Source organism: Chiloscyllium plagiosum, chromosome 2 (assembly GCF_004010195.1).
Source record: "Chiloscyllium plagiosum isolate BGI_BamShark_2017 chromosome 2, ASM401019v2, whole genome shotgun sequence".
Lineage (NCBI taxonomy): Eukaryota > Metazoa > Chordata > Chondrichthyes > Orectolobiformes > Hemiscylliidae > Chiloscyllium > Chiloscyllium plagiosum.
In genome coordinates this window covers 10873749-10897978 of record NC_057711.1, presented here as the reverse complement: position 1 = coordinate 10897978, position 24230 = coordinate 10873749, and the positions used below count along the sequence as shown (strand labels likewise).

Here is a 24230-nt window from a genome sequence, read left to right as displayed (position 1 = left end):
TGATTTGAGTGCTTAAGGCGAAGACATCCCTAGAGATCAGTGACCGTAATATGATAGAATTCACCATGCAGCCTAAGAGGGAGAAACTGGAATCCGATGAAATGGGAGGACATTTGTGTTCAGGTAACAATAGCTACATGGGGAGGAGCTGGTTTGGAGTTGATTTGGAAGGGGGCCTCAGTTGGGAAGATAGTGGAGCAGCAATGGTAAGAGATACAGGGGTAATTCGGAAGGCACAGTAGAAATTCATCCCAAGAAAGAAGAGACACATGAAGAGGACGATGAGGCAACCATGCCTGATGAGTCAAGAACAGCATTAAAGTAAAGGATAAAGTATACGGAGTGGTGAAGATTGGTATGAGGCCTTTTAAAAATTAGTAAATGTTAACAACCAAAAATACAGTTGGGGGGGATAAGATGAAATGAGAGTAAGCTAGCTACTAATAGAAAAGATTATTGCAAGAGTTTTTTGTTTAGATATCCAAAGAGTAAGAGAGGCAAAAGTGGACATTGGACCACTCGGAAATGAGCCTGGAGAAGTAGTATTGGAGGAGAAAGAAATTACAAAGGAACTGGATAGGTACTTTGCATCAGTGTTCACAGTAGGTAGGAGAAAGTAAGAACCGCAGATGCTGAGAGTCAGAGACGAAAAGTGTGGCACTGGAAATCGGGCATGCTACTGAAGGGCTTATACCCAAAACTTTGACTCTCCTGCTCTTTGGATGTTGCCTGACCTGTGCTTTGTCCAGCCATATTTTTTGACTCCGTGTTCACAGTGGAAGACACCAGCAGCATATTAAAATTTGAGAAATTTGGGGTCAGAGGTGAGTATAGTGGCCATTATGAAGAAGGGGTTGGGGAAACTGAAATGACTGAAGGTTGATAAATCACCTGGTCTAGATGGGCTAACTGCAGAGTTCTGAAGGAGATAGTTCAGGAGACTGTGGTGATCTTTCAGGAATCACTGGACTGAGGGAGGGTCCCAGAGGAATGAAAAATGGTTAATGTAAACAGCTTGTTTAAGAAGGGAGGCAAGCAGAAGGTAGGGGCGGCACGGTGGCTTAGTGGTTAGCACTGCTGCCTCACAGCGTCAGGGACCCAAGTTCGACTCCAGTGTCAGGCAACTCTCGGTACGGAGTTTGCACATTCTCCCCACGTCTGCGTGGGTTTCTTCCTGGTGCTCCGGTTTCCTCCCACAATCTAAAGATGTGCAGGTCAGGTGAATTGGTCATGCTAAATTACCCATAGTGTTCAGGGATGTGTAGGTTAGGTGCATTAGTTGGGGAACTGTAGAGTAATAGGATAATGGGAACAGGTTTGGGTGGGATACTGTTCGGAGGGTCGACGTGGACTTGTTGAGTCGAAGGGCCTGTTTCCACATTAGGGATTCTATGTCTGTGCATAAGTTGGATTCTATGTGTACGGGAAACTGTAGACTGGTTAGCCTGATGTCAGTCTTTGGTAAGATTTTAGAGTCTGTTATTAAGGATGAGATTGCAGAATACCTGGAAGTACATGGTTTGATTTGATTTATTGTAGTCACATGAACTTAAGTGCAGTGAAAAGCTTTGTAAAATATGACTGACTCGGCACAGCTTCCTCAAGGGAGGTCCTGCCTGACTAATCTGTTAGATATCTTTCAGGTGATAACAAGCAAGTTTGACAAAGGAGAGCCAGTGGGCATGATTTATTGGGATTTCCATAAGACTTTTGACAAGGTACTGCACAGGAGGCTGCCAAATTAGATGAGAGCCCATGGTTTTAGAAGCTAGGTACTAGTATGGATAGTGTATTGACTGGCAGAAGGCCAAGAGTAAGGATAAAAGGGACTTTTTCAGGCTGACACCTGGTGATTATTGGAGTACAGGAGTTTGTGTTGGGACCACAGCTATTCACATTGTATATTAACGATCTGGACAAAGGGTATGAGGGCATTGGTGCTGCGTTTTGTAGATGACACAAGGATAGGTGGTGGGACAGGTTAGTGTTGAGGAAGTGGGGAGACAGCAGAAGGAACTAAACTGGCTAGAATAGTATATTCAATCTACCACTACTTTGTCCAGTGTGGGAAAGTGTGAGTTTATGTACTTTGGTTGGAAGAATAGAGATGTAAGCTATTTTTGTCTAACCGAATAGCTTCAGAAATCTGAAACACAAAGGGAGATAGGAGACATAGCCCAAGATTCTCCTTGGGTCAACCTGCAGGTTCATATGGCAGTTATGAAGGAAAATACAATGTTAGTATTCATTTCAAGAGGGCTAGATGCAAGAGTAGAGATGTACTACTGAGGCTGTATAAGCCTCTGGTCAGACCACATTTGGATATAGTGACCAATTTTGGGTCCTGCACCTAAGGAAGGATGTGCTGCTTTGGAGGAGTCCAGAGGAGGTTTACAATAATCATTCTGGGCATGAAAGGTTCCTCTTCTGGGGAGAGATTAAGCACTCTGGGTCTGTGTTCAATGGAGTTTAGAAAGGTGAAGGAGTATCTGAAACTTACAGGATATTGCAAGGTCTGGATAGAGTAGAGGTGGAGAAGGTATTTCTACTAGTAGGACAGATTAAGACCTGCAGGTTCAACCTCCAAGGGAAGGGGTGACCCTTTAGAACTGCAATGAGGAATTTCTTCATACGAGGGTATCACAATTTTTAAACAAATTTTCAACTCCATTGTGGAAATTTTATTTGTGTACAGGGGATTCGTATTTTTAAATAGTGGGATAAGTATTTTTGCCTCTTAGTGAAGACATCTCGTGTCAGCAAACAATATCATCAAGAACAATTTTAGTAGTTCTACTCACTGTCCTTTTCCCATAGGCCTCCAAAATGTTTTTTCCTTCAAGTATGTATTCCATTTCTTATTGAAATATAGAGCAGAGTGGCAGATTCAGACAGTGCAATCCATATTGTATTATAGTTTTGTTTCAAAAGATCATCTTTTCACCTTGTTAGTTTTCCCATTCACTTTTGTTCCTGACCCTTCCAACAAAGAGAAAGACTTCTCTGCCTTGACTGTTCAGTAGCCAAGACTTTTCGTGCAGGCTGAGCAAATGATAACCATTTTAAGCAAGGAGAGATTATGTTGTTCTGTTGTTACTGGAACTGTAATTCAGAAACCCAGATAATGTTCTGGGAAGCTGATCTTGAATCTTGTCATGGGGATAGAAAACTTAAAATCTAATAATGAAAATATTATCAATTATCACAAAAATAAAATTGCTACACTAATGTCCTTTGACAGAAGGAAAACTGCCATCCTTATTTGGTCAGGTCTTCATGTGATTGACTTTTAACTGCCTGTTAAGCTGACTTAACAAACTATTCAATTGTATCAACCAATGAAACCAGTAGGACCTAACCCTAACCTGCCAACAGAAATGAAAGTTGCAAACTTAGCCTTTTTGGCCTGCAAAGTACTCCTTGCAAACATCTGGTGGCCTGTGCTAAAAGTGGGAGAGCAGTCTCACAGACTAAACATAGAAAATAGGAGTAGGCCAATCAGCCCTTCAAGCCTGCAGTCCCATCACCCATCTCCGTACACCATTTTTGCTTTCTCCTCATATTCTTTGATCCCTTGATCCCCAAGAAGTATAGAATCATAGATATCCCAACCCAATCTAGTCCCACCTGCCAGCACCCTGCCCATATCCTTCCAAAGCCTTCCTATTCATATACCCATTCAAATGTCTTTTAAATGTTGTAATTGCACTAGTCTCCATCACTTCCTTTGGTAACTCATTCCATATTCACACCATCCTCTGTGAAAATGTTGCCCCATGGGGCTCTTTTATATCTTTCCCCTCTCATTGATAGTTAAATAGCAAATATTGTTTGCCTTTTAAACCAGGTAGGGTGACTTGGATTGGCCAAGTCACCCTACCTGGTTTAAAAGGCAAACAATATTTGCTATTTAACTATCAATGAGAGGGGAAAGATATAAAAGAGTGTGTAATTCTTACTTGAAAACATTCAATGTTTTGGCCTCCACTCCTTTCTGTGGCAAGAGTTCCACAGATTCAGTATTCTCTGGGTGAAGAACTTTATCCGTTTCTCTGTTCTAAACAGCCTGCTCTGTATCCTTAAATTGTCTTCACTGGTTCTGGAGCCCTAATTAATTAGGCCATCCTTTCTTTCTTTGTCCAGTTAGAAGCTTTTAGGTTTCTATAAAATTTCTCCCCACCCCCTCCCATCTTCAGATAAGGAAACCAAACTGCTCTGGGTGTGGTCTCATTTAGGCTCTACAATTAGAACATAGAACATAGAAGAATACAGCACAGTACAGGCCCTTTGGCCCTTGATGTTGCGCCGATCCAAGCCCACCTAACCTATACTAACCCACTATCCTCCATATACCTATCCAATGCCCGCTTAAATGCCCATAAAGAGGGAGAGTCCACCACTGCTACTGGCAGGGCATTCCATGAACGTACGACTCGCTGAGTGAAGAACCTACCCCAACTTCAGTCCTATATCTACCCCCCCCACCTTAATTTATAGCTATGCCCTCTTGTAATACCCGACTCCATACGCGGGAAAAGGTTCACACTGTCAACCCTATCTAACCCCCTAATCATCTTGTACACCTCAATCAAGTCACCCCTAAACCTTCTTTTCTCTAATGAAAACAGCCCCAAGTGTCTCAGTCTTTCCTCATACGATTGCAGCAAGACATCCCTGTTCCTGTACTCAAATCCTCTCCTAAAAGAGCTAACATACCATTTGCTGTTTTTACCGCTTGCCGTATCTTCTTTTGCTGCATTGACTAACATACAAGAAAACAGTCTTGCACCACACCCTTTCGCAGTCTGTTGCCTTTCAGATAATCTGCCTTCCTGTTTTTGATACAGATGTAAAAAATCTCACACTTGACCATATTATACTTCATCGCCATGTATTTACCCACTCAATGACCTTGTCCAAATCTTTCTGAAGCATCTCTGCATTCTCCTCACAGATCACCCTTCCACCCAGCTTTATATCATCTACAGACATAAAGATATTACATTAGTTGCATTAATATTTTATTGGTGAAAAGTTGGATCTGAACACTGATCCCTATCTGCCACTCGGTAAAAAACCTGTTTATTCCTACTCTTGTTTCTTGTCTGCCAACTAGCGCTCTATCCATGTTATGCCAATACTGCAATTCCATGTGCTTTAATTTTGCATATTAATGTCTTTTGTCAGAGCTTATCGAAAGCCTTCTAAAACCCCAAATAAACCACATCCACTGGCTCCTCATGATCAATCTACTAGTTACATCCTCGAACATTTCCAGTAGATTTGTCAAGCACAATTTTCCTTTCACAAATCCATGCTTGACTCTGCTTGATCTTTTTTCCCATCGGAGTACCTGGTATAAAGGACAATGGTTGTAGTTGTTGGAGATCTGTCTTCTCTGCTCCAGGTCATTGCTGTATTAATTCCTCAGGTTAATGTCTTAGACCCAACTGTCTTCTGTTGCTCCAAAAATCTTCCCTTCAGAGCATGAGGCTAATGTTCTGGGAACTTGGTTTGAGTTCCACCACAGCAGATGGTGAAACTTGAATTGTATAGAAATCTGGGATTAAAAAGCTTGCCTTATGGCTTCCATGTAACCATCGCTGCTTGTTGTTAAGTCATCTGGTTCACTGTCCTTTTTTAAAGAAGGGAATCTGTAATTTATTTGGTTTGGCTTACATGTGACATCAGATCCACAGCAATGTGGTTGACTTTTAAGTGCACTCTGGACAATTAGAGATGAGCTATAAATTCTGGCCTTGCCAGTGACTTCCATTGCCAATGATCAATTATTAGAAAAAAAGGCTGGGGAATAGGCAATAAGCACTGGTCCAGCTAGTGATGCCCACATCCCATACTTGAATAAAAGGAAACAAACATTCAAGAAAATCCAGTATACCTTTTGAAATCATTCTTTGCCCTGTTGTTTGGAGGCAAAAACATTGAGTTCTAAGTCATTAAGTCTTGCTTTGCTTCTAAAATAACCAGTGTAAAAACAAGGACTGCAGATGCTGGAAAACCAGAGTCCAGATTAGAGTGGTGCTGGAAAACCACAACAGGTCAGGCAGTATCTGAGGAGCAGGAAAATCGATGTTTCAGGCAAAAGCCCTTCATCAGGAATAGATGCAGGGTGCCTATAGAGTGGAGAGATAAATGAGAGAGGGGTGGGGAGAAAGTAGCATAGAGTACAATAGGTGAATAGGGGTGGGGTTGGAGGTAATGGGTCAGAGAGGAGGATGGGGGAAGGTAGCAAAGAGTACAATGGGTGAATAGGGGTGGGGATGATGATAGGTCAGAGGAGGGTGGAGTGGATAGGTGGAAAGGAAGATAGGCAGGTAGGACAGGTCATGGGGATGGTGCTGAGCTGGAAGGTTGGAACTGGGGTGAGGTGGGGGAAGGGGAAATGCCGAAACTGGTGAAGTCCAAATTGATGCCCTGGGGTTAAAGTGTCCCGAGGCAGAAGCTGAGGTGTTCTTCCTCCTGGCATCGGATGGTGAGGGAGTGGCAGTGGAGGAGGAGCATGGAGAGTGTGGACCTGACCAGGTAGTTACAGAGGAACAGTCTTTGCGGAAAGGGATAGGGAGGGAAATGTATCCCTGGTGGTGGGATCCGTTTGGAGGTGGCGGAAATGTCGTCAGATGATGTGGTTTATGCGGAAGGCAGGGCGAAAGGCAGGGTGGAAGGTGAGCATCGGGGGGTTCTGTCCTTGTTATAGTTGGAGGAGTGGGGTTTGAGGGCGGAGGTGCAGGATGTGGACGAGATGCATTGGAGGGCATCTTTAACCACATCTCGTCCACATCCTGCACCTCTGTACTCAAATCCCACCTCTCCAACTATAACAAGGACAGAACCCCTCTGGTGCTCACCTTCAACCCTGCCTACCTTCGCATAAATCACATCATCCGACAACATTTCCGCCACCTCCAAACGGACCCCACCACCAGGGATATATATTCCCTCTCTACCCTTTCCGCTTTCCGCAAAGCCCATTCTCTCTGTGATTACCTGGTCTACGCCCCCCCCCGCCCCCCCCCACCCTTCCTCCCCTGCCACTGCAGGAATTGTAAAACCTGCGTCCACACCTCCCCCAAGGCCCCAAAGGAGCCTTCCACATCCATCAAGGTTTTACCTGCACATCCACCAATATCATTTATTGTATCCGTTGCTCCCGATGCGGTCTCTTCTACATTGGGGAGACTGGAGCCTCCTAGCAGAGCACTTTAGGGAACATCTCTGGGACAATCAACCCCACCGCCCTGCGGCCTAACATTTCAACTCCCCCTCCCATTCTGCCGAGGACGTGCAGGTCCTGGGCCTCCTCCACTGCCACTCCCTCATCACCCGACGCCTGGAGGAAGAACGCCTCGTCTTCTGCCTCGGTACTTTCTCCCCACCCCCACCCCCCTCTCATTTATATCTTCACTCTGCAGGCACCCTGCCTCTATTCCTGATGAAGGGCTTTTGCCCGAAACGTTGATTTTTCTGCTCCTCGGATGCTGTCTGACCTGCTGTGCTTTTTCAACACCAATCTAAAATAACCATACATAGTCCCTCTGTACCTGTTGCCCAGAACATTAAATCTGTATCCCCTAAACCTTGTACTGTCAGCTCATGGGAGCAGCTTTTTACTTTATACTTCATCTAAACCTGTTATAACTTCCCAGCAATCTCCTAAACTCCAAGGAGAATAACACCAGTTTCTCTAACTTGATCCTTAGCTAAATTCCCTAATCTCTAGAACCATATTAATAAATCTACTCCACCTCACCTATACAAGGGCATCTAGTTGTGGCCTAGCTCAAGTTTTATTAAAGCTCAGCATGATTTTCCTGCTTTCATACTAAATATGTTTATTTATGAAGCCCAAGATTCTATATGCTTAATGAATAAAGGGATGATTTTATACCTAGTTTGGTAAAAATGGAAGTGTAGTTTCCAGAAGCTAAGAAGAGCAATCCTAAAGAAAATTGTTTTCTTTTCTGCAGTTTTGGGTTTAAATTCTGTTTCTTTCAAAAATAGATAACCTTGCTAAACTCTTAAACTAGCTGAGACTTGATCCCTTGATTATATTTACAGAAGTTTCCAAATCTTCCTCATTGTATTTAGACATTCCAACTAAAGCTTTGGCGACTCATTGTCTGCCTCCACCTGGTCATCAAACCATTATGAAAAAATAGGCACTGATATTTTTAATGTTACTCTTTCCCCTTGTACTGGAAACTAACCAAGCTATTCAGCCATGTTGTGACACACCTGTGGTGAGACTTGAAATTTGGACCAATTGGCCCACAGGGAGGGAGACTACAGTTGCACCATAATACTCCAAATAGAGATGTAGTTATATTAACCAATTTTTTTTGGATGCCAGTATAATGTCCTCTATAACACTATTAATAAAGATGTTGAGGTCCGGTGTTGGACTCGAGTGGACAAGGTCAGAAGTCACAAGATACCAGGTTTATAGTCCAACAGGCTTATTTGAAATCAAGTTTTTGGAACGTTGCTCATTTGTCAGGTGAAGTGGGGGGAAGCACACAGGCACACAATTTATAGCATAAGAGTAAAAGCAATTATACACCTCATGAAGGAGCAGTGCTCCAAAAGCTTGTGATTTCAAATAAACCTGTTGGATTATAACCTGGTGTTGGGGGCCTGTTAATAAAGCCTCAGATTTCTAAACTTTGTATAGAATATACTGTATACAGAATTTCTTAATTCTAGTATGTGAGCAAGGATAATAATAATAGCTACTTGCTTTGTGTTACAATTATTGCAAGTTAAGATCTCTACTATATTACTCAGATTTTGTGCAAAACCACTTCAGTTCAGCCTTTTGGGAATTAAAGTAAAATATCTTTAGAGCAAGCTAGTCTGGTAATCAGTTTGAAAAACGTGCCTTTTCAGGATTTTTTTTGGTCTTTTTGAATGCAACATTTGGCCAGTTTTGTTTTTCAGAGGCTTGAAGACTAAACTTGACTTGTACTGATGAATAACTGCAAAACTTGCCTCAAGTAATTGAACAATGTAGGACTGTCTTCAGAATTTGTGTGAATGGCTTTGGCAGCTTAACTGTCTATGACCTCAGAAATTGCATGTAGATTGTTTGAGGCCCTTGCAGGGTTTCTTCAGGATTAATTTTTTGCTTGCTCCGTATTTATTCTATGTATGCTAAGGAGTGAACAGTTTTAATATTATCTGGCAATACTTAAATTGCATATTGCAGTGAACTTTTTGTAAAGATGTTTTTCTGGCTGCCTGAATTCAAATGAACTTTGTGACTTTAGTTGGCAATGTTGTTTCAACAGATTGCAGGTCTTTGCATAACTTACAAAATTTGAGAGCGTACTTTTAAGCTAAATCTAAGTGCATGTGATTACCTAAATTGAAATTGGTGTGAAACTTGCATTGTTTTGTTTGGTACTTGGAAGAGCCTGAGCCAGAACTCTGACTTTACTTCAACTCTGTAAAATTCTATGTCCTGCCCTTGCCTGCTGCTAAAATCCATGGCCTTGTCATGGTGAAATGTTAAAACATTTCCAATGCTGTCCTGGTTAGTTTCTCCTGCTTAAGTTTCATGTAGCTCATCCAGATCTCCTCCACCTTCCACATCACTCCTGTTCTTGCTGATTATACAATTTCATGCCAATGCATCCAATTTAAGATGCTTCTCCTTAATTAGAGTTATACAGAATAGAAACAGGCCACTCGGCCCATCATGTCTGTGCTGACCAACAAACACCAAACTGCACTAATTAAACTACAGGTAGTTTTTCTATGACGTGATGCTTATGTTCTTGCGCAACACTACGTTATGAAAGAATCACACGTTAGAAACCGTGCTTAGGCTTAGTGTTGGTGATGTAATCGCATTACAGCCAACACATGTTTTAAAAGTTCATGCCAATTCATCAATGTGCATCAATTATAGTGAACTTGCATTAATGAAATGCACGTTATAGCAGAACAACCTGTAAGTGCAATTTTAGCTTTTCAGACCTACCAAGTGCCTTATCATGCTCATGTCTTCTCTATTTATTGGATTGTCTAAGCATTTCTTACAGTATACCAGGTATACCTGATTAGATCTTGTTCCCAACTTTGCATCTTCTCCATAATAAAAGCAAATTACTGTGGATGCTGGAATCTAAAACCAAAAGAGAAAATGCTAGAAAATCTCAGCAGGTCTGGCAGCATCTGTAAGGAGAGAAAAGAGCTGATGTTTCGAGTCTAACTGACCCTTTGTCAAAGCTTTAAAAAAAAAAGGGAGAAATAGGGAGGGATTTATACTAGGCTGAGACCTAGTATAGTATACTCCTCCCTTCTGCACTATCCCTTTAGCCATGTGTTCATCTGACCTATCAGCCTAGTATAAATACCTCCCTATTTCTCCCTTGTTTTAGCTTTGACAAAGGGTCAGTTAGACTCGAAACGTCAGCTCTTTTCTCTCCTTACAGATGCTGCCAGACATGCTGAGGTTTTCCAGCATTTTCTCATTTGGTTTTACATCTTCTCTGTCCCATCTCCCTGCTAAATTAGTTTAAAACCTCCCTAGCAGCACAAGTGAAACTCCCAGCTTGTACAGGTCCCACCTATCCCAAAACATTTTTGAATTATCTAAAAATCTAAAGTCCTCCCTCCTGAACTATCCCTTTAGCCATGTGTTCATCTGACCTATCACATAGCATGTGGCAATAGGAAGTAATATGGAGATTACAGTTTAATATTTTTCTTTTAATCTGCTACCTAACTCACTAAGTTCCTGTTACAGCACCATTTTTATTAACCCAAGTGGCTAGTACTAATGTGCACCACAACTGCCTACAGTTCACCATCCCCCTTTAAAATGCCCTACAGGGACATCTCTGACCCTGGCACCAGAGAGGCAACATATAATTCAAGAATCTCATTTGCTGCCACAGGACCCCTGTCATTTCCCTTTGCAATCAAGTCCTCATTAAAGCTCTCCCAATCCTTTTCTTCCCCTGCTATGCAGCAGAGCCAACTGTGCTGCCATAAGCCTGCCTGTTGCTTTCTCCAAGAGGCCATTTCCCCCACCACCACCACCATGCCAACAGAATATATCTGTTCGAGGGGGTAATGGCTACAGGGACACCTGTGCTATCTGCTCGTACTTGCTAGTCTTCCTGGTGGCCAGCCAACATTTTTCTGCCTGTGTATCCTGCCCTTTTGGTGTGTCATTTAACTAAACATGCTATCTGCGACACATTCAGCATCACAGATGCTCCATAGTGAGTCCATTTGCAGGTCCAGATGCAGTCAATTGGGAGCGGCAGCTGAACACACTTATTGCATATGTGGTCACCATGAACACTGAAAGTGTTCCTGGTTTCCCACATATTGCAGAAGGAGCATTCCACAGGGCTGAGTTCTCTTGCTGTTGTGAATCGTAAAGTGCAAGCAAAAAGATAGGAACAAATTATTCAGATTGATTACCTTCTGAAGAAAATCAGCCTCATTACTGTTTTTAAATGGATGATCCGTAATCTAGAGATTGTCCTCTGGCCCTAGATCCTGTCTCAAGGAGGAACAACTTCTCCATATATAACCAGTCAAGCCACCTAATAAATTTTATTTTCAATGATTTCTCACTTGTTTAAACTCCAATGAGTAAGATCCAGCTGCTCCTCATAAGAAAATCCTTCCACGTACAGAATCAACTTGGTGAACCTTCACTGGACTGCCTCTGATGCCAGCAGGCCTTTCCTTGGATAAGGGCACGCCAACTATTTACACTATTTCACCTTGTATATTCTATGAGGAGGTAATGAGCAAGTTAGACAAAGGAGAGCTAGTAGATGCAATCTGTTTGAATTTTCAGAAAGCCTTTTAACAAGGCGCACCACAGGAGGCTGCTAAATAAGAGTCTATGTGATAAGAACTATGTTCTAGCAATGATCGAGGATTGGCTGGGCAAGACAAAGACTGGGAATAAAGGAATCATTTTTAGGATGACAGTTGGTGACTAGTTGAGTTTCACAGGAGTCAGTGTTGAGACCACAACTGTTCACGATATACATTACTGATCTGGATGAAGGAACTCATTGCATTGTTGCTGAGTTTATAGATGACAAAAAGGTGGAGTGACAGTACTGTTGAGAAAGCAGGAACGCTACAGAAAGACCGGTTAGGAGAGTGGGCATAGAAACGGCAGAATACAGTGTGAGAAAGTGGCACATTGGTGGGAAGAATAGAGGCATAGACTATTTTCTAAATGTGGAAAGGCTTTGGAAATCTGAACCAGAAAGCAACTTGGGAGTCCAAGTTAGGATTTTCTTAAGGTTAACATGCAGGTTCAGTTAGCAGTTAAGGAGGCAAATGCAGTGTTAGTACAGTATTCATTTCAAGAGGGCTAGAGCACCAAGGCAGAGATGTTCTGCGGAAGTTTTATAAGGATCTAGTCTGATGTAATTTTGGAATACAATGAAAAGTTTTGGGCCCTGTATCTAAGGAAGGATGTCCTGGCATTGGCGGGGGTCCAGAAGAGGTTTACAAGAATGACCCTGGGGATGAAAGGCTTGTTTTGTGAGGAACGATTGAATACTTTGGGTCTGTACTCAATTGGAGAGTAGAAGGAGATGGGGGAAACCTGATTAAAACTTGCAGAATACTAAGAGGCCTGTATAGAGTGGACACAAAGATGATGATTCCACTAGTAGGAGAGACTAGGACTCGAGATCGCAGCCATGGGTTTTAGGAGTGACCTTTAGGACTGAGATGAGGAATTTCGCCACCAGTGACTTTGTGGATCTTATTGCCAGAGGACTCTGGAGGCCAATTCATTGAATGTATTTAACGCAGGAGGGTGGCGTGAATGGAATGAGCCACCAAAGGAAGTGGTGGAGGTTGGTACAATTACAACATTTAAAAGGGACCTGGATAGGTAGATGAATAGGAAGGATTTAGAAGGATATGGGCCAAGTGCTGACAAATTGGACTAGATTAAGTTAAGATATCTGGTCGGCATGGATGAGTTGGACCGAAGGATCTGTTTCTGTACTGTAATCTCTATGATTCTTGACTCTAAAAGGACCAAGGGTTATGCAGAGAAAGCTAGAGAATGGGGTTGAGAAACATCCATTATGATTGAGTGGTGGAGCTGACTCGATGGACTGAATGGCCTAGTTTTGCGCCTATATCTTTGTTTTAGAGAATATCACTAGTATCTGGAAGATTTAAAGTGATGAAATCACGTGTTCACTGGATTCATGTAGACCTTGAGGGTGCAGAGGCAATATCTGGTTCTCTGAATTTTAATAAGAGTCTTAGTCTGGAGAAGCTGTAGTTTTCTTTGGAACAAAGGAGTTAGAAGGAAGATTTCATCCGTTTAGACAGCTTTGACAAAGAAACAGTTCCCATTAGCTTGATGGTACAGATTAGCTAGGTGACAGATTTAAGATTTGTGAAAGAAATACAGGAGGGGTATGAGAATTTGTTTGTATACAGCAAGTGTGAATCACCTGGTGCTTGCTACCCATCAATATAGGGAAATGGAGATTAATGATTTCAGTGGGAAATTGCTTGGGCTCTTAAGGCAAATAATCTTGCATGGTGTGGGGGAGAGAGCGCTAGGGAATGGCACTGATTGATTGGATTTCTCCATATTCTGGATTAGTGGTGCTGGAAGAGCACAGCAGTTCAGGCAGCATACAAGGAGCAGCAAAATCGACGTTTCGGGCAAAAGCTGTCGATTTCGCTGCTCCTTGGATGCTGCTTGAACTGTTGTGCTCTTCCAGCACCACTAATCCAGAATCTGGTTTCCAGCATCTGCAGTCATTGTTTTTACCTCTGGATTTCTCCATAGACAGCTGTCAGGAACTTTGAATGAATGGTCCTCCTCTGTGCCTCTGTCAGACAATAACCTTCTCAAATAAGCAATTCTAATTAAGATTCCATGATATCAAATGGCATTACCATTGCAATCATAATTGATCAAAAACTTGGCTACATGAATGTTGTGGTTTCAAGAACAGATGATTAGAAACTTTGTATGCTGCAGTGAGAGACACCTCTCTTTTTATATCCCAAAACTTGTCCACCATTTACAAGGGACATCTCAGAAATGGAATTTGAAATCTTTCCACTTACCTGAATGAGTGCAGCTCCAACAACACTTGAGAAGTTCTGCCATAAGGACAAAGCCTGGTTAATTGGTGCACCTTTCACCTAACTAATTATTTACTTCCTTCAATAGCAGAGTGGCTGCAATGTGGATCTCATAAATTGAAATGTAGCAACTTGTCATTGCTTCAACTTCTCAAATCTGTGACCTGAAAGACAAAGTCAGATGGGGCACTAACATCTCCAAGTTCTCCTACATAGTGTAGTATCCCAAACAGATCAAGAGTGAGCACTCAGAGATTTGAAGTAATTAGCAAATGAAACAAAAGTGATTTAAGGAAAAGCTTTTTTTTTTATACAGTGTGTGGTTAGGGTCTGAAATTCTGTGCCTGAGTGTGTTAGAGTCAGGTAAAACAGAGGTATTCAAACTGAATTTGGTGACTATTTTGAGAAGAACAATGCCCAGAGTTATGAGAAGAAATCAGAAGGATCATTTTGTTTAGTGCCATTTGGAGAGCTAATATAGATGTTATGGGACCTCCTTATGCTGTAACAGTTCTATAAACAGTCTTATCTTGGAATTGCAAATTTCAATGGATGACCATCTGAATTTCCCTACCCATTATGACTGGGAGTAACTTTATCATTTTTTAAAAATGTATTAGTTGTATGTGGATTTACTGACTAGGATAGAATTAATTGCACTCGAAGCTGACGATAAACTGTTTTTTAGGGTTCTTGCAGTCTTTGGGCTGCAGTGGTTTTCTTTAAACATTCATGGGATGTCGGTATTGCAGGCTGAGTAAGAATTTATACCATCCCTAGCTGCCCTTGTGTAGGCAGTAGTGTGAGCTGCTGCCTTAAACTGGTGCAGTCCATTTTCAGTAGGTAGATCCACAATGCCATTAGGGAGAGAGTTCAAGCATATAAATCCAGTGACACTGAAGGAACGGTGATATATCTCCAAGCTTGGACGGGAACTTGCAGGCTAGTGTTCCCATGTGTCTCCTCCCATTGTCCTTCGAGATGGAAGAGTTTGGGTTTGTAAATTGTCTTTGGAAGCTTGGTGAATTTCTGCACTTCATCCAACAGGTAAAACACACAGCTGCACTGGAATGACTACACGGCGAGTACTCATGTGACTCGACCAACATGGTCTATCACATAAGCTGCAGGCAAGGATGCTCTGAGGCATGGTACGTTGGCGTGACCGAGCAGACGCTATGAGAGCAGATGAATAGACACTGTGTTAGGTTCTTTTTTTTTTCTTGAGATACTTACACACTTGATGCAACTGCAACACACCAACTTCTGTGAACAAGCAAAATTTTATTAAGCACTGTACAATGCAAGCTTTGGAGAAACCATGCTTGCAAGGTGTGTCCAGGGAAGCTCCCTGAATAAAGGAAACAGTCCTTCCTTTATATATAATCTTTACATCGCAGTCAGTGATGCTCACGAGATGACCCCCCGCCCCAGTCACTCCCTCACAGTCACATGCCACTCAAGGCACAATGCAGTGACCACATCACCTCGAGAAACAATATAATACAAATCATCCATTAATGGCTAGATGTGGTGTGAATTGTACTTTAACTACAGGGAGTAGTCAAATTCCAACTGTGATATTCTTATTGATTTCTGAATGAAGATAAAATTGTAAATAGGCTTTTGAATGGCAAGGAAATGGCCATGCAATTAGTTTTGAATAATAAGAGATGATAATGTAATTTCGTACAATGTATCTGTAAGTCAGAGGCACCCCACCCTAGCCTCAGGACATCCACTTTCCTGAAGGTCAGCAGAGGAAGTTAATTCCCTAATATCACAACCGCACAATTAAAGGCAGGAATGTTCCCTCCCAGTCGGGGGACACTTCGGTGTTCCGGGACATTCGGCCTTGAACTTTTGGGTGACCATCCTCCAAGGCGCAATTTGGGGCAAGGAACAATGCAGAGTGGCTGAGCAGAAGCTGATAACAAAAGTTCGGTACCCAAGGGAATGGTCTCAACCATGGTCTTGGGTTCATGCCCCACTGCACGACACGCACCCTCACACCCTCACCCTTAAGCTTTCACACAATCTGTTGCTCCTACATGTGCGCACACAAGCTTATGGGGTGAATTTATTTTTGTAGAATTATATTTTGCTCAAACATTGCGTGTAAAATTCTGTGAAACTATACACAAGGTTTGTCAGTCTGACATAACATTTGGGGCACAGACAGACCTCACACCTATTGTTTAAAAACCTTCTCCCCATGTCTGCGTGGGTTTCCTCCCGGGTGCTCTGGTTTCCTCCCACAAGCCAAAAATGTGCAGATTAGGTGAATTGGCCATGCTAAATTGCCTGTAGTGTTAGGTAAAGGGGTAAATGTAGGGGAATGGGTCTGGGTGGGTTGCTCTTCAGAGTGTCGGTGTGGACTTGTTGGGCCAAAGGGCCTGTTTCCAATCTAAGTAATCTAATCTAATCTATTTTGAGAATGTAATTGAAAAGAAGTTCTAGGATTTACATATCAAAAAACAGAAACCAGCATATCCCATTATAAAAGATGAAAGTTTTAATCTAAGATTATTTACTGTATCATATCTCCATGACACTGGACTCCTTTGCCTATAAATTCTGTTAGCATCATCCTAACCTCTACAACCACGTGACGAAGGAGTGGTGCTCTGAAAGGTAGTGCTTCCAAATAAACCTGTTGGACTTAACCTGGTGTTAAGATTTTTAACTTTGTCCACCCTAGTCCAACACCAGCACTTCCAAGTCACTGCACTGGAATGTCAGTGATCGATGTTTTGTGGATGTGCTGTAAATCCAGCAGGCTGTTTTTTTTCTCAGATGGTGTCAAGCTTACTGAGTGTTGTGGCACTGCACTCGCCCAAGTAAGAGTGTTCCATCGCAGTTCAGACTGTACCTCTTATAAATGGACAGGCTCTGGGGATTTGAAGTGAGTTACTCGTTGCCGGATTCCTAGCTTCTGAATCGCACTTGTAGCCAGTATATTTATATGGTTAGTCCAGGTCAATGGTGACTCTCAGGATGTTGATTGTGGGATGTTCAGTGATCACAATGTCAAGGGATGGTAATTAGATTCTGTCTTGATGGAGATGGTCATTTTCTACATTTGTGTGATGTAAATGTTACTTGCCACTTTTCAATCCAAGCCCGAATGTTGTCCTGGTCGTCTTGTATTTGTACATGGACTGCTTCAGTATTTTGGGAGTAACAAATTGTCCAGTATACTGAATGTTGCATGGTTATCCCCCATTTTGACATTATGATGGAAGGAAGGTAATTGAAACAGCTGAAGAATTCCTGCAGAGATGTCCTGAAGTTAAGATGACTGAACTCCACCAACCACAGCAACCTTCCCATGTGCCATCCTCCTATGACTTGTAACCAGTGTTGAGGTTTTGTTCTGATTCTCACTGATTTCAATTTTGCTAGGGCGCCTTGAAGCCACATTTGGTCATATGCTGTCTCGATGTCAAAGCCAGTCACACACTCACCTCAGCTCTTGATTTCAGCTCTTTTGTTCATGTTTGAACTAAGGCTGCAATGAGGTCAGGAGCTGTGGCCCTGGCGGAATCCAAACTGGCATTAGTGAGCAGGTTATTGCTACCCACGTGCTGCTTGGTAATGCTATTGGTGACATTTTTCATCACTTGACTGATGATAGCAAGTAGATACCTTCTAACTAACCTTTTCAGAGATGTTATTGAACATCAGGTGGGACTTGAACGCAGGCAACCCCTGGCTTGGAGGTAAGGGCAGCACCACTACACCATAAGACCTTTTATGATAGTGAGTGGGGCGGTAATTGATATCATGTGGAGTGAATCAAAATAGTTGAAGACTAGCACCTGTAATGCTGGAGACCTCTGGAGGAGATAGAGATGGATCATGTACTCAGCATTTCTGGCTGAAGATTGTTGTGAATGCCTCAGCCTTGTTGTGGAAAAAAGATCTGCCACTGTAATGACTATGACTCTATGACCATGCCCACACAGAACACAGGAAATCAAACCTGTCCAAGCCATACCCGAAACACTCAGAATGCCTCAGCAGTGACCAAACAGGCTGACAGGAGAATCCAGACATGACCATAATCACTCACAGACAAGGGAATACACTGCCCAAGACATACAAACAATATGCTTCCTGGACCCAGTCAACACAGCTGTCCTAAAGCCCTGAGGGCAGTCTTATAACGCAGCGATTACAAAGCCACACAAAGGACAAGTCAAATGGAGAGGCGACAGGAACAATGGAAACCCCTTACTGTTTCAAAAGGGACATTCTCATGTTCCTGCAAAGAGAGCTGGAATCTCCTGATCCCATCAAGAACTAGTTGATGTTGCCAGGATGTTACATTGTATCGACAATCAGGATTTTCTTCCGATAACTGTTTTTCAATTATCACCATCGTAACTGGATTACTTAATTTTCAAATACATTGTATTTTTCCCCATTTTAATTAACATAGAACATTACAGCGCAGTACAGGCCCTTCGGCCCTCGATGGTATGACAAGTCGGCACAACAATCTGAAGCCCATCTAACCTACACTATTCCATATACATCCCAAATGCTTGTCCAATGAAGACTTAAATGTACTTAAAGTTGGCGAATCTGCTGCCGTTGCAGGCAAAGCATTCCATACCCTTACTACTGAGTAAAAAAAAAACTACCTCTGACATCTGTACTGTATCTATCACCCCTCAGTTTAAAGCTATGCCCCCTTGTCCTCGCCATCACCATACTTGGAAAAAGGCTCTCCCTGTCCACCCTATCTAACCCTCTGATTATCTTCTATGTCTCTATTAAGTCACCCCTCAACCTTCTTCTCTCTAACGAGAACAGCCTCCAGTCCCTCCGCCTTTCCTCGTAAGACCTTCCCTCCATACCAGGCAACATCCTAGTAAATCTCCTCTGCACGCTTTCCAACGCTTCCACATCCTTCTTATAATGCGGTGACCAGAACTGTGCACAATACTCCAAGTGCGGCCGCACCAGAGTTTGTACAGCTGTAGCATAACCTCATGGTTCCGGAGCTCGATCCCTCTATTAATAAAAGCTAAAACACTATGTACAACCTCATTGTACAAGATTCCTATAAAACCTGGCTTGATTCTCCGCTCAAGGAAGTGTGTTTTCGGCTACCTGGACAGACTGTCTGTCTGTGCTGTTTCAGCTTAGTCAATTTCCCTTTCGTGATATTGCTGTACTAGTTAGTAAACTGTTAATTTCACTTCAATCTGTGTTTTTGGTCTCATTTATTGGGCTAATTTCTCTGACACTTGTCATATATACTTGTATTGCTGTTAGGGTGGGAGTTACAGGATTTTGATCCTGTGATAATGAAAGAGCAAGTGTAATTGATCCTTGGTCTATTGCCTTTCAAAAAGGCAGTTCACCATCCATTTCTCAAATGTACTTAGTGATGGGTGATCAATGCTGACCTTGACGACATCCCTTGAAGGAATTACTGGGATCCACCAAACATCCCATTTTGAGAGAGTGCAACTTAAACATGCCATGATTTATATTTGCTCCCATCAGGTGGTCATGTGATCTGTTAATGCAAAGAAATGTGAAGATTACCTCTCCAATGTCATTCTAATACTTCATCTACCTTTTCATGCATTATGTTTGCAGTTGGCAGGTTATCTAATCAATATTTGAATATTTATAGTGAATCTATCAACAAACTGCCAATTTGTTTCAATTGTTGCTATCCTTCATTCAAAGAAAGTCTTAGCATGTGTTATGTACACCTGCGTTTTAAAGCCCTTTACTCTGTGCTTCCCAAACTTTTTCCGACTGCTGTTATATATGCTGTGATTGAAGGATGTATTAAGAGTATTTTGATGTAAAGTATGGCCTCATGCTAGGGCAAGTATACCTGACAAGCTGCTTAGAGCTTTTTGAGGAAGTAACTAGGAGGATACAAGAAACATGTTGGATGTAAAATATTTAAATTTCCAGGAGTCGTTTGATCAGGTACTACATGTTTGGCTACTTAAAAAGTAAGAGTCCATAGTGGTGAGAGTAGTATGTTAACATGAAAAGAGGATTGGCCAGCTAATAGAAAAAAGAATTAGGAGCTGTAACAAAAGTGTAGGTAACACAAAATTAGGTGGGAAGGCAAATGGTGAGGCTAACAGTGTCTGCAGAAAGAGAGAAAGAAAGAAAGAGGAGTTGAGCGAGTGACAAGATCTTTGCCGATAGAGTATAATGTGGAAAAATGTGTGAATTTATGCACTTTGGCAGGAAGAATAAAAGAGTTGAATATTATTTAAATGAAGAAAGACTGCACAAAAATGTAGGATTTGGGAGTCTTTGTACACATCATCAGTTAGCATCCAAGTTCAGTAGGTAATAAGGAATGAAAATGTAATGTCTGCCTTTGTTTCAAAGGAGGTGTTGTATTAAAAAAAAAGGAAAGACTCGCTAAAACTATACAATACACTAATCAGACCACACCTGGAATATTATAAAATAAGGAACGATGTACTGGCATTGGAAGCAGACCAGAAAAGGTTCACTAGGTTGATACCAGGTATGAGGAGAGGTTGAGTAGGTTGGCTTGTTTAAGTGGTCCCAGATTTACAATTTATGAATGTTTGTACTTATGAATGCAATCCTGTGCAAAGGTGTAATTTTAAAGACCTGATCTATGAATATTTCCTTGACTTACAAATAGCTGCTTTACACTGTCCTACATTGTGTTCTAACTTGTGTACAAATTGACTTGCGAACAGACTCTTGAACATAACTCATTCGCAACCCAGGGATTGTCTGTACTCTTCGGAACTAAGAAGTTTGAGAGGAGATCTTTTGAAACTTGCAGGATCCATAGATGTAGAGAGGTTTTTGTCCTTTGTAGGAGAGCTTAAGATCAGCAGGCATAATCTGAGTATGGAGTCACCCAGTAAAGACAAAGAGGGGGAATTTTTTTCTGAGGGTAGTGAATCTGAGGAATTATTTGCAGCAGAGGACTGTAATTGGTTGATCCTTTGAGGATATTTAAGGCTGAAATGGATGGTCAGATTTTTAATCAGTAAGGGAAGCTAGTTATGGGGAAAAGGCAGAAAAGTGGACCTGAGGATTATCGCATCAGCCGTGGTCATGTTGAATGACAGTAGACTTATTGTGCTGAATTATCTACTTGTATCTCCTCATCTTATATTGAGGCCTGTTGTGATGATCAGTGAACAGTAGGGGAGGAGGAGATGATCTATTGGATCATTGATGGGTAACTCAGCCATTACAGCCTCTTAGCTCATGGCCCCTAAATTTTCAGCTCCCAATCCCAGTTGGGGTCTCAACTCCCACTTTTGTTAGCTCTGCTGTAGCTCAGATATTATATTTAGAGTGGAAAGGAAGGGTTTTTCTTTTAAGAAGTTAATCTATTTGACATTTCAAATCTTGCAAATTACTCTTCAAATTTTGTTGAAGGTGACTGTTAACTGATGCTAGAAACATTGTTTGATGCAAATTTCATTCCATTAAGGGTAACTGTGTTTTAGGTACTTTACCCTCTTGCCTACAGGGGATTAATATAAAGGGCTAAACCTACTATTCTGCTTGATTTATTTTTGTATTTTTAAACTCCTGATCTGCGAATAGCTCTTATTATTGCTAAAAGCTTTCAGAAAACTCAATTTGGCTGTGATGTGTACTGGAGAGTAGTTATTGAAAATTCATGAGGCTAATTGGCATTGGACATGTTGAAATGGGGTGGGAAAAACTGTTACAGTAAAATTTTGGCAGCAATCTGAGTTAGTCATCAAATGAACCCATGTATTAGCTTTCCAGGTTGTTCAGTGGAAAGAAGGCGGAAAAAATTAAAAGTTGATGTCATGCAGTGTTCCCTTAAGGATAAAAATCACACAACACCAGGTTATAGTCCCACAGGTTTAACTGGAAGCACCTGATGAAGGAGCGTCACTCCGAAAGCTAGTGTGCTTCCAATTAAACCTGTTGGACTATAACCTGGTGTTGTAATTTTTAACTTTGTACACCCCAGTCCAACACCGGCATCTCCAAATCATGACTACAATCAACTTCCCTTGAGATATTATTCACTAGTTGAATTTCATGAGATTGTAATTAGTGTCTGCACTAGAAAGTATAAAAGTCTATACAAGTTGTTTTCTTGAGTAATCTTTCAGCTTTTCCTTTTGAATAAATTAAAGTATTACACTCTTCAGGATTGTTACCTTCTTGGGCACCCTTGGGTTAAATATGTCTCCTTGATTTGCAAATTATAGCAGCATTGTACGAAACAATGGGCCCACAAGTTAGCGGAGGGCTGCTTTAGAACTATGGGGCCTTGAAGGAAGCACGTACTTGAGTGAGCACTAACTTGAGGGTGTATTATGGGGCGATTACAACACTCTCTCACCATTAATGTTGAGGGAACTTGATCTATTTTAAAATGCTGTTTAAGGTTTATTTTCTATGGCTATTTAGAAGGGAAAACTTTAACTGAGCAAAGTAAGGAATTTTGTTTATTGTAATTTTGAATGAATTAAAAACAATTATTTGTTTGTAATCTAACATATTTCAAACCCACTATTCATCCTACCTAGAAGGACATGGGAGCACCACTGTCTGCAAGTTCCTCTCCAAGTCACACACCTTCCTGACTTGGAACTTTACTCTTTGAATGTCATTGAGTCACCAGTTGGACTAAACCGTTCAAGAAGGTAACTTGCCACCACTTCCTGAATTTGTGATTGGCAATACTACTGACCTGGCCATGATGCCTGCATTAACTGCAAAGTTGCATTGGAAATGCATCAAGTTCCTCCTCTTTCTGGTGATCTTGTTTTGTTGATTGTTGGAAGGTTTATATCATATCTGAAACATAAGATGATTGAAGGAGCTTTTAAAAAAAAGTCTATCCAATGGCCTGTATCTCATACCCTGCCTATAAATGAAGTGGTTTCCCAAACATGTGAACGAAGGTTAAAGAATTGGTGAGCTAACATTTAAATAAATACTATAAATTAAAATGACAAACCTCTATCAGGTGGGACTTGAACCCACCCCCCCCCTTTTAGCTCAGAGATATGTACACTACCACTGCTGATATAAAATAGAGTTGGTATAAATAGGTCATTTTCAGCATTGCAAACCAATTCATGGAAAACCATAACAATCTTTCTGGGGCTTCAGCTATTAGCAGTTTATGTTAATGACTTCAGAAAAATGTATTGTGGCCAAATTTGCTAACTGTAGAAAGATGGCTAGGAAAACAAGTGAGGAGAACAGTCTGCAAATGATGTAGATAAGTGGATGGGTAAAGAACTGACAGATGGAATATAACGTAAGAACATTTGAGGTTATCTACATGAGCAGGGAGGGTGGAAAAGAGTATGGGGGCGTTCAGGATTGCCTTGTACACAAATCAAAGTCAACATGAAGGTAATAAAGGAATTAGGAAAGCAAATAGAAAGTTGACCTTTATTGCAAAGAGTATAAAAGTAGCTAAGTCCCGCTTCAACTCTGTGATATTGGTGAGACTCCATTGAGTGTACTCTTGCAGTTTGGTCTCTTAAAACAGAGATGATGTGGAATTATTTCTCTCAAAGGGTTATGAATTTATGGAATTCACTACCCTTGAGTGCAGTAGATGCTGGGAGCTGAGTAAATTTGAGGAGATGGGCACATTTTCAATTAGTAATTAGTTGAGGGATATGGAGAATGGATCGTAAAGTGGAGTTAAGGCCAAGGTGAGATTAGCCATGATTGTATTGAATGACAAAGCAAGCTCAGGGTTGAATTATTCCTTGTTATTATGTTATTGCATTTACTTAGTTAAAGTATATACTTGTTATTGAGAGTTCAGAGAAAATTTACTAGGCTGACTCCTAGAATGAATAGGTTGTCTCATGTGGAAAGGTTGACCAGGTCAGACCTATGCTCATTTGAGTTTTGCAAAACTGTGATGCCTTTATTAAAGTACATGAAATTGAGATGGTGTGATAGGTCGGCTGTGAATAATATGTCTCTTGCAGGGTATTTAAGAACTGGGGGCAAATGTAGGGAGTCTTTAAAGTGTGGGTGAAGAGGATTTTCTTTAGAGTTAATTGTTGGAATACTTTTGTGGAGACTTGTTAACAATTATATTCATATTC

The 24230-nt window shown here is 41.5% G+C and overlaps 1 protein-coding gene across 13 annotated transcripts in view; it reads left to right on the top strand.

Moving 5' to 3' along the window:
- The window catches only part of add1 (adducin 1 (alpha)), a 173513-nt gene that overhangs the window by 31596 nt on the left and 117687 nt on the right, over window positions 1-24230 (top strand). For 5 of the 13 annotated variants that reach the window (XM_043703924.1, XM_043703893.1, XM_043703877.1 and 2 more), the window contains exon 1: window positions 22773-22796. The exons of 3 other annotated variants lie outside the window; for them this stretch is intronic. The gene's annotated coding sequence lies outside the window, so the exon portion shown is untranslated. Of the gene's footprint in view, window positions 1-22722; window positions 22797-24230 lie in introns of those variants that run through there. 5 more of the 13 variants (XM_043703943.1, XM_043703962.1, XM_043703952.1 and 2 more) reach the window with 5 other exon arrangements.